This window comes from Nansenia antarctica, assembly GCF_963989245.1.
Source record: "Nansenia antarctica genome assembly, chromosome: 6".
Lineage (NCBI taxonomy): Eukaryota > Metazoa > Chordata > Actinopteri > Argentiniformes > Microstomatidae > Nansenia > Nansenia antarctica.
The window spans coordinates 31,765,354-31,776,162 of NC_137676.1; positions in this window are offsets into that span (position 1 = coordinate 31,765,354).

Here is a 10,809-nt window from a genome sequence, read left to right on the forward strand (position 1 = left end):
CACACACACACACACATACTGATAAGCAAATAAAATAATCATAGTATTCTTTATAACAATCTTTTATAACAACCCTGGGAGATGTGTTTGCTGCCTCTGGTGTCATGACTTTAGTCCAACCTCATCCTCTCCCTCCTTCAGTCCAACCTCATCCTCTCTCTCCTTCAGTCCAACCTCATCCTCTCTCTCCTTCAGTCCAACCTCATCATCTCTCTCCTTGTACCTCATCCTCTCTCTCCTTCAGTCCAACCTCATCCTCTCTCTCCTTCAGTCCAACCTCATCCTCTCTCTCCTTCAATCCAACCTCATCCTCTCTCTCCCTGCTCCAACCTCATCCTCTCTCTCCTTCAGTCCAACCTCATCCTCTCTCTCCCCGCTCCAACCTCATCCTCTCTCTCTCCTTCAGTCCAACCTCATCCTCTCTCTCTCTCCTTCAGTCCAACCTCATCCTCTCTCTCCTTCAGTCCAACCTCATCCTCTCTCTCTCCTTCAGTCCAACCTCATCCTCTCTCTCTCCTTCAGTCCAACCTCATCCTCTCTCTCCCTGCTCCAACCTCATCCTCTCTCTCCTTGCGCTCCCCCTGGTGACTCATGCGTAAAGTACACACAACGACAATGTCACAGACACAGGCAGGCCAGACTGGCTGCTAATCCACCACCAGTAGGCTTCACCAAATATGACAATGTTGCTGGTTCAAATGGATTCATGTAATTATGGAGAAGTATAATATTGCTTTTGTTTGAAGTCATTTAATTTTAGGAGATGGTGAACAATGAGATCATTTTTGATCTGATTTATGTTATGCTAAGTTAATTTCTCTCTTATATTCCCTTTTGTGAAGGAATACACATTTTTCCTGCAAATTTTACTTGTTATTGCTATTACATGTGCAATAACCTTTATCTCAGGAAATGTGTAATATGGCTTCCTGCATTGGTTCTGTATATTGTAAATCAATATTTAATCTATATTCTATCATTTGGGCCATATGACAGAACCCAGTTGACAGAGAACATATTTTAAGTGTTTTTATATTCCCGTATTCCAATATATAATATCCCAACATGTATATTATTTAGAAAAAAATGAAATTGTAGCTCCAGTTTAAACTAAAGTATACTCCAGTACAGGAGTGGATTGAACTATCAAAATCAATCAGCTACAACTATATCTAACAACCAGGGAATGGGTCAAAATGTGTAACGATTACAGAGGATCATTGTATCCGCGAAAGTAAAAACGCTCTCACACACACCACAATCAGATCTAATAGCTACATTACAGGCTGGAGTCACTTAAACTCTCCCCTTAGATAAGGCTCTGTTTGTCCATTTCAGGGGAAAAAAACATTTGTTCCCAAGACAGACCGGGGCGTGGACATATTGTAAACACATTTCATTTTCAGAAACCAACTCTATTAATAGACTAATGGTGAGTTAATCGTGTTTGACCGGAGCGGTTGGGTGCATAATGGGTGTGAGTCCTTTGTCCATTATTCAGCATGGATACTGGCACATCCTCTCTTAATGCTTCAGGTTTACGCCGGTGTGTTCAGTCATGAACGGTTTAACGTCGGAGCTTGACTATCTATTAAGACCCCTTAATTAGCTGCACATTAGCGGCCGCTATCAAACATATGGTCTTTTCAAGTACCGGAAGTAGTAAAAACCCAGTATTTACTTAGCGAACCCCTGTTTGCACCGTTAAAATGACTAATAGGCATTAATGTGTTTTCCTCGATTGATAATGAGTGTGTTTATCACAGAAAGAGTGCTCACGGGCCATGATTCTTTGGATTGCCAAACGTTTAGAGTGTGAGTTAATGCAGTCATTAGGGTCCACTTAGTGGACAAGAGTCAAGTATTCTGATCCTTTTGGACTTAGTGGGTGCTCTTAGTGGGTGCAATCTCTCCATACAGACTTTGCCCTACAGTATTAGTGGATTCTGTGAACAGTGACATTGGCGTTGTGAGTCATGGGTACGATGTTTAAGTCCAATAATAATGTTGTACAATTAATAATGTAGTGAAATGATGTTAGAATGACTCCACTGTGTCACTTGAGCATTGAACTGCCCATCCGATGAATGACTTAGGCCTGGACTACACTCATATGGATATTTTTTTAAGCGGATATTTTCATCCTCGTTTATAAAAAAACACTCTGTCCACACCACAAAAATATCTCTGTTCATACGAAAAGCCAAAACTGAACACGATTTGTCAAATACCGTAGAAGAGCGTTATGGGCATGCGCAGTCAGTTGTAATCAAACGGCGGCAGTGACTCAAAACGTAAACAGACCAAACTCTTTGAAACAGACAGAAAAGAAAAGTACAAAACAGACAGAAAAGCAAGTTATGGTGACCAAGAAGAAAGCAAAAACTGATTATTTTGTGTGGACCGACGATGAAGTTGAGCCGTTGTTGCTGTAGACAACCGTTTTGGCTTGACGCTTGACGTCATTGCATCAACACCAGCTCCGTTTAACATAACCACACTGATCCACTCAATCGGATATTTTTTTATTTCTTCACTTTTTTATCTGTTTAGAGAAATCTCCGTTTATGTGAGTGAAAAGGCCGTGTTCGTATGGTTGAGAGGCCCAATTGTACAACAAAATTGTGCGTTTAGAAAAATATCCATATACGTGTAGTCCTTATGTTAGTCAATGTCATTCACTCACTTTGGAGTCATAACGTCACATAATGCTTATATGGAACTAATCCTATTTGTTTCTGTATTACTTGGCAACCACATTGTGCCCATCATCTTCAATGACATAATGATATTCAGTGGTGTCCCCTGTTCATCTCTTTATGCTTCTCGGGGGGGGTCCTCTAACTGAACACATTTTCATCCAGATGTTTCAGGTTTTCAGAACGAACGAATGTCCTTTCTGAAGAACTGAACACTGTTCTGATGGCCTCTGAATGAGTTGAGCTCAGGAATGATCCATGTTTATGTCCAAAAGTGATCAGTATGAATCATTTTTCTAGATGACGTCCTCAGGTGGGCACACGCGCACGCGCGCACACACGCACACACACGCACACACACACACACGCACACGCACACGCACACGCGCACACACACACACTCTTTTGGCATCATTATGGTTTACATCCCTAATATTTACTGATATTTAGTATATAAGAAGGTATCCCTTGCATTTGTAATGAAATGTCATTACATAATACTTTTGAGTCTGCGTGTTAATTCAGCCCCTGACGACTGAGCGCATAGTGACCTCCCCAGGTGTGTTTATACGTCTGAGTAATGTATCTATAGATATATTTAAATCTCTCTCTCTCCCTCTCTCACTCTCTCTCTCTCTCTCCAGATATATGTATTTAGTGTATATACTGTATTATATATATATATATATATATATATAATAGTATAGTTATATATAATAGTGGTCATAAGGAATAGAACTTCTATGTGAGTGTCTGGATATTGGTAGTATCCATTTGCTGTGTGAATGTTCCTTGTGTCTGTATGGATTTTAATGGGGTGGTGCCATGAAATAGTATCTCAAGTATCTCCTCTTTTGCTGGCGGTGGGATAATGAGGAGGATAACACAGTGTACTGCAGGGCCTAGTCTGCCCCCTGGCTCTGGAAGACGTCAAACAGGCCGGGGTTAAGGAGTAGCGTCCCCGTCGCTGCAGTCCTGGTTCATGTACAAGACACTGCAGGGTCATTAAGTGTTACACTTACAAGTCACTCGATGTGGAAATGGCTTTGTTACATGGAAACTGAATAGGCACCTTTCTCTCTGGCCCCGAAGATGTGGTTGATTTCCTTTTATATGGAGTGAAACAATGGGTTAGGCAAAGCGGCTTTGAGCTCTAATGTAAAGAGCAGTCATCACGCCGAGGTGAGTGAGAGGGATTTGTATCTGTAACCACGGTATATCCTCGCTGTCGTGTTCCATATGCTGGGGGATTCAGGGGGGTGGGGGGGCGTGGGGAGGGGTGGGCAATGTGTTTCTGAGGGAGAGGAATGTTCACTCTGCCATGATGCATTTTACGAGAGCGTAGCGCAAAACGTCATCGTACAGCTCCTGGGCCTGGCCCCGGGACCACCCTCCCCCCCCTCTCAGAGAGAAAACACACACACACACGCACACACACACACACACACACACACACCGAGGGTCTGGGAGCAATCAAAAAGCTGCAGCATGTTGATGTCTGAGGCCTGTTTTCCTGTGCGTCTGCCTGCCTGTGTCTGTGTATCGGGGGTTCCTACACAAAGCTCCAATAAAATACCCACTAATGACTCTCTCTCTTTCCCCCCGATCCCTCTCTCTCTCTCTCCCTCCCAACCCCTCACCCCCCTCACCCCTGTCCTTGGCACCCAGCTTGCAGATGCACGAACCGTTGGGCGTTTTTATTTTATTTTATTTTATTTATTTATTTATTTTTACGAGCCAGCTCCGAGCACCCATATCCCTGATGTCATCCACACCTCACACCTAATCCTGTCTGTCCACAGGGGCTGCCAACTAAACAGCCCATAATACTATTGTTGGGAGGGGAGATTTCCACCCACCCACACACACACACACACACTTTTCCTTTTCATTCGTTTTTTGGGGTGTGAAGAGGGCGGCCCGCACACTTGGGCTTCTCAAACATGCACAGGGATATTTTTAAGAAAGCTGTTTCTAAAAATACCGGTCGTCCAATTACTGACACATTAACTGGTTCTCGTCTGACACACACACACGTCTGACACACACACACACATCTGACACACACACACACACACACGTCTGACGCATACACCGACGGCGGACCCACTATGACGCGCAACGCAGCACAACGCCGTGGGTTTTAGAAACGCCTCTTTCTTTTTAGGACAGGAGAGAACCAATGGCGAGATTGTATATATGCTTTCCTGAGCCTCTGAGCCTCTCAGCCTTCACTGCCCCCCCCACACCCCCGAGACTTAATTAGCTCGTTTGAATGCCGCACGGCTTCCCCGGCGAAGGAAACATTTCAATGTGCACTCGCACTCCGTAAATCTTCCACCTCCGCGTCATCTCAGACCCCAGCTCTGCTTACGAGCCGTAAAAAACCTGGACTGGGGAGTGGTGGTGTTGGGGGTTGTGGGGGGGGGGGGGGACTTGGGGGTTAGACAGACTTCACTTAGAGTCCCCTCCCATCACACACTTTTGATACAAAATGATCGTTTTTTTTGTCCATTTCATTTTGAAGAGTCAAAGGTGATCTGATGAGTGGAGTTGGTGTCTTTGTTCACTGGTTTCCTCTTCACACCCACTTTGGACACAGAGGCCATGGAAGGACAAAGTGTCCTTACTGCTTGCTGATAGTGGCTTACACACTACACTTCCATGAAGATGTTTGAAGGTTAATAATCCCAGTTTGTCTACATGTTTTAGGTCCGTTTTAGTGGTGCTGATTTTTACATAAGCAATCATCCGTTTAATTTAATTTATGTGACCTTTATATGGCTGGGTGAGTCTTCAAGAAAGACCTGATCTATACCAGCAGCCTGCAATAATTACATATCACAAGTCATTCTTTGATAGATGCCAGACACACACACACACACACACACACACACATATATATATATATATATATATACTGTATATACTGTACTCTCACTCGGTGGGAAAGAGTATGAATACAGTACAATGCACATCCATTGGTCATAGTTGCTCCACCATGTACAGTACTGTATAGTTATTGTTGTCTAAACATGTCCTTCCAGACACACACACCACCAGGGGCCACACGTGTGATGAATGGCTGCCCTGTCCCGTAATCAGCCCAAGGAAATCAACCCTCTCTCTCTCTCTCACACACACACACACACACACACACACACACACACACACACACACACACAAACTGTCTGAGACTGGATCATTTTCACAACCCACCACGCAAAGGAGCTCTGTCCTCTTTGCAACCAGTGTGTTCTTTGACCTCTGGAGTGCTGGAGGAGAGAGGGAAGAGAGGGAAGACCCGGTCAAAGGGAGGGAAGGAGGTGTGATACCATTCCCCCTTTCTGTTCCATGAATTGAGCCCATCCTTCAATTTCTACCTCCAGCAGCCTCCACTGTACCTCCAACTGCTTTATGGGGGGTGGTGATGGGTGTGTTCAGCATCTGCTCCCTGCTGTCTTACATGACCTGATCTCATTCTTTCTGAGACTGCACCAGCCAGCTGGCCAACATCACCCAGGTGTTATTCTCTTAAGTACAGTTTTATCTTTGAACTGACAAGACACGCACAAATCCATGTATCAAAGTCTTGGATATTATAATAATAATAATAATAATAATAATAATAATAATAATAATAATAATAATCGTAATAATAATAATAATAACAATCGTAATAATAATAATAACAATAATAATAATAATAATCTTAATAATAATAATAATTGTAATAATAATCGTAATAATAATAATAATCGTAATAATCGTAATAATAAGAATCGTAATAATAATAATAATTGTAATAATAATCATAATAATAATAATCGTAATAATAATAATCGTAATAATAATAATAATCATAGTAATAATAATAATAATCGTAATAATAATAATAATAACAACAATGTTTTATTTTGCAATTCAATCAACTCGTCAGTCAGTTGTTGTTATGTAGTAGTTTTTGCTCTCTTGGTCCGCCATAGTCGACGCCCCTGGAGCAATTGGAGGTTAAGGGCCTTGCTCAGGGGCACATGCAGCTCCCTCCTGAGGCGGGGAACCGAACCAGCGACCTTCCGATTGCAAGCCGGCCTCTCTGACTTCTAGGCTACTGCGCCGTTGCTCAAGTACACTTGTGTTGTTGACCTTCTTCAGAGGCTTAAACGCCTGTGGCCTGAGCTAGAGTACAGGTGGAGGTCTGTTGGCCATTCATGCATGTTATTGTGAGACACCACTCCCACACTGGGAAAATACATGTGCCCAGTATGTCAACAAACTGAAATTACCAAATGTCAACGAAACTGTCATAGTTTGTTAATGGTTTGCCTTATTCTGGTAATGACGTAAATGACGACGACAACAATGATGATGATTATGTTTATGATGAGGATGAAGATGATAATAATGATGATGAAGATGATGACAATAATGATAATGATAATAATGATGATGATGAAAATGATGATAATGATGATGATAACAATAATGATGATGATAATAATGGTGATGGTGGTGATGATGATGATGATGATGATGATAATGATGGTGGTGGTGATGATGGTGATGATGATGATGGTGATGATGGTGTGGTGGTGGTGATGATGGTAATGATGATGGTGGTGATGATAATGATGGTGGTGGTGATGATGGTGATGATGATGATGGTGATGATGGTGTGGTGGTGGTGATGATGATGATGATGATGATGATGGTGGTGATGGTGATGATGATGATGATGGTGGTGGTGATGATGATGATGGTGGTGATGATGATGATGATGATGGTGGTGATGATGATGATGATGATGGTGATGATGGTGATGATGATGGTGATGATGTTGGTGGTGGTGATGATGGTGGTGGTGGTGGTGATGATGATGGTGATGATGATGATGATGGTGGTGGTGATGATGATGATGGTGGTGGTGATGATGGTGATGATGTTGGTGGTGGTGGTGATGATGGTGATTATGGTGATGATGGTGATGATGGTGGCGGTGGTCATGGTGGTGGTGATGATGATGAATAGCTGGTAGAGCAGTTTTAACTACCTATCTTTCAGGACAGCACTTTGTCTGCCAGGAGACAGAATTTCCAGACATGCAATTTTCACCTCATTAAGAACGTCATGCTGCCTGCTCTCTTTTCACAGACACTCTGCATTTCCAAATAAACATGCACGCACGCGCACACACACACACACACACACACACACACACACATACACACACACACACACACACACACACACACACACACATAAACACATCCAGAGGCCATGATCTATGTGGGTAAGTAGGTAGCTAATTACATAGGAAATGATCCTATTCTATACTTTGAACAGGATCCAGATCTCCTCCATTAGGTGGCATACAGTATGTCCCTCACACTTCTCTCTCTTCCCTGACAAAGTAACCGTAGAAATCCAAAATGTTGCCTGTGGTTTACACATGGATGAAAATGAGCTTTAGAGAGCTAACTTTAGCAGTTTCCTGTCTTCCAGATGAGATACTGTTGATGTATTTGTCTGCCAAAACAGGAATCTGTTCAGCATCAAATATAAACAGGTGTCTGTGTGTTTGTGTGTTTGTGTGTTTGTGTGTGTGTGTGTGTGTGTGTGGGCGTGTGTGTGTGTGTGTGCGTGCGCGTGTGTGCGTGCGTGTGCATGTATGTGTGCGTGCGTGTGTCATGCATGCGTTTGGGTGGGTGGGTGTGCATTGTAGAGCATCTAAACACGCAGGAAAGCCTGCCACAAGATTCTCATTTGACTCTCCACAATACTCTCGGTCTCCCTCATTCATTCCAGTATTCCAAAAGCACACCAATGAGAACAAAAGCTTAGGAGAGTGGTTTTTTTTTGGGGGGGGGGGGCGGGAGGGGGGTTTATGCCCTCTTGCTAACTACACTTTGTCTCTTGACTCTTTCCTCAGAGACGTTAAAGTAGGAGGATCGACACATTATTGACAGAGTAGTTGTAGAGTTCAACTCTACTTGTCTTCTTGAAATTGGGAGACTTATCTGTGTTATTAAGTGCTAAAAATCACGGAGCTGTTCCTTATCAGGCCTCATCCGACACGCGTGGTCTCATTCTAGCTCGCCTTGTTTGTGTTATGATACAGCACTGCCTCATGACCGATGTTCAGACAGCCACTGGTGAAGTTGAAAATGCTTTTTGGTCACAATGCACTGTACAATGTATGTTACGTACATGTGGGAAGACGGTACATGTGGGAAAACTAGGGTTAGGGTTAGGTGCTAGGGTGCTACGGTTAAGGTTAGGGTTGGGGTTAGGGGTAGGGTTAGGGATAAGATTAGGGTTAGGGTTAGACATGCCAGCATGTACCAAGTCGACGTAGCACCTAACCCTAACCCTAGTTTTCCCACATGTGGCTACCATCTTCCCACATGTACCGTAACATATACACATATACAACAATAACAATGTGACATAGCAAAACTAAAGTTTTTGAGTCTTGGTTTAGGGACAATGTCTCTGTCTCTGCCTCCCTGACATGGGTTGGCAGGTCGTTCAGAAGGGGTCATCCCTATGTTCCCCGGGTCCTATGTTCCCCGGGTCCTATGTTCCCCGATTTATTAGAAAAAGAAAAAAAAAAGGTTCTATGTTCCCCGCTTCCGAAAAAGGGTTCTATGTTCCCCGCTTCCGTGACATATTTATTTTTATTTTTTATTATTATTTAAAAAACAACATACACAAATACATAATCATACTGTGGATTACTAATTGATAGACATTTACAGGAAATTGCAGGAACTATTATACATAGGAACAAAATTATTATGTGTACAACATTATTATATGAACAAAATGATTATATGTACAAAACCTTTTGTAGGTAGGACACTATTGGACCTCGGCCCAAATCTAGTACTGAACCTGACCCCCCGTCCTAGTACAGTATACTAGGACTCCAATTCAGACACACTGGGGGGCTGTCACAAATCTACTAACTCTAATCAGCCTGGTCTCACACGGCAGACGGCAGAATTCGACGTTTATGGACAAACGTCGAATTCTGACGTGAGATTGCATCCAAACGTCGAATTCCGACGTGACATTTGCATCCAAACGTCGAATTCCGACGTGACATTGGGGTAGCTCGTTCTGATAGCGCAGGGGTGCGCCTGTTATGTGCGCCTGTCGGGGCTTCTCTCAGGATTATTCCATTTTGAATTGGAAACCCTATGGTTACCCTAACCCTAACCCTAACCCTAACCTTAACCCTAACCCTAACCCTAACCTTAACCCTAACCCTAACCCTAACCCTAACCCTAAATGTGGCCTAACTAATTAATGCAAGTGCAATTCAAAATGCGCACTTTCTAAAGTTTCACATCTACCGGCATAGTTACGCATCTCAATAGTGAATATCAATAGTGCGTATCAATAGTGCGTATCCAATCAAAAGACGTGCTGGGTGCTGACATCATTGAGCCTTACAGCAGGCGCCTTTGTTGCTTTTGCTCGCCAACTCGAAATCTACGTAGGTTTCCACTAGGTACGCCACAGGTTTTCTGGTTCAACGTTAAGTTACAGGTCGTATTCGCGGCACCATTTATTGTGCAGGCGGGCAGATTTTGGAGCCCCCTAGCAACACATTTTGATTGGATAAAAGCTCTAACATAAAGGCCAGCCCTCCAAATCTCAATCGGAGACTGGAAGCAGCGCAACCAAGAGGAAAGCTATGAAATGAAGAGAATAGACTATGGGGAATCATTAATACATATTTGTGGAAAAAATATATTAAAATAAAATGTATATTCTGATGATGTTTAGGCCAGCAGAGAAGGCCTTGCTGGCCCTGACGGCACACCACTGATTTTACCTGACATGGTAGCCCATATGCCTGTGATTTTCACCGGTGGCCTGTGGTTCCTGTCTTCACCAAGTAGGGTTGGGTTGAGTTGGGTTGGGGTTGTCTCCACAAATGACCCAACTCTGATAGTCTTTATATCAAATCTGAGAATGAAATTCAGTATGCTTATTATTGTTATTATGTATGCACAAACATAGTCTATTTTTTTGGGTTGGTTGCAATAAAAGCCTATATTTTGGATTTATATCTCTACTGTATTTATTTGATTCCGTTTGA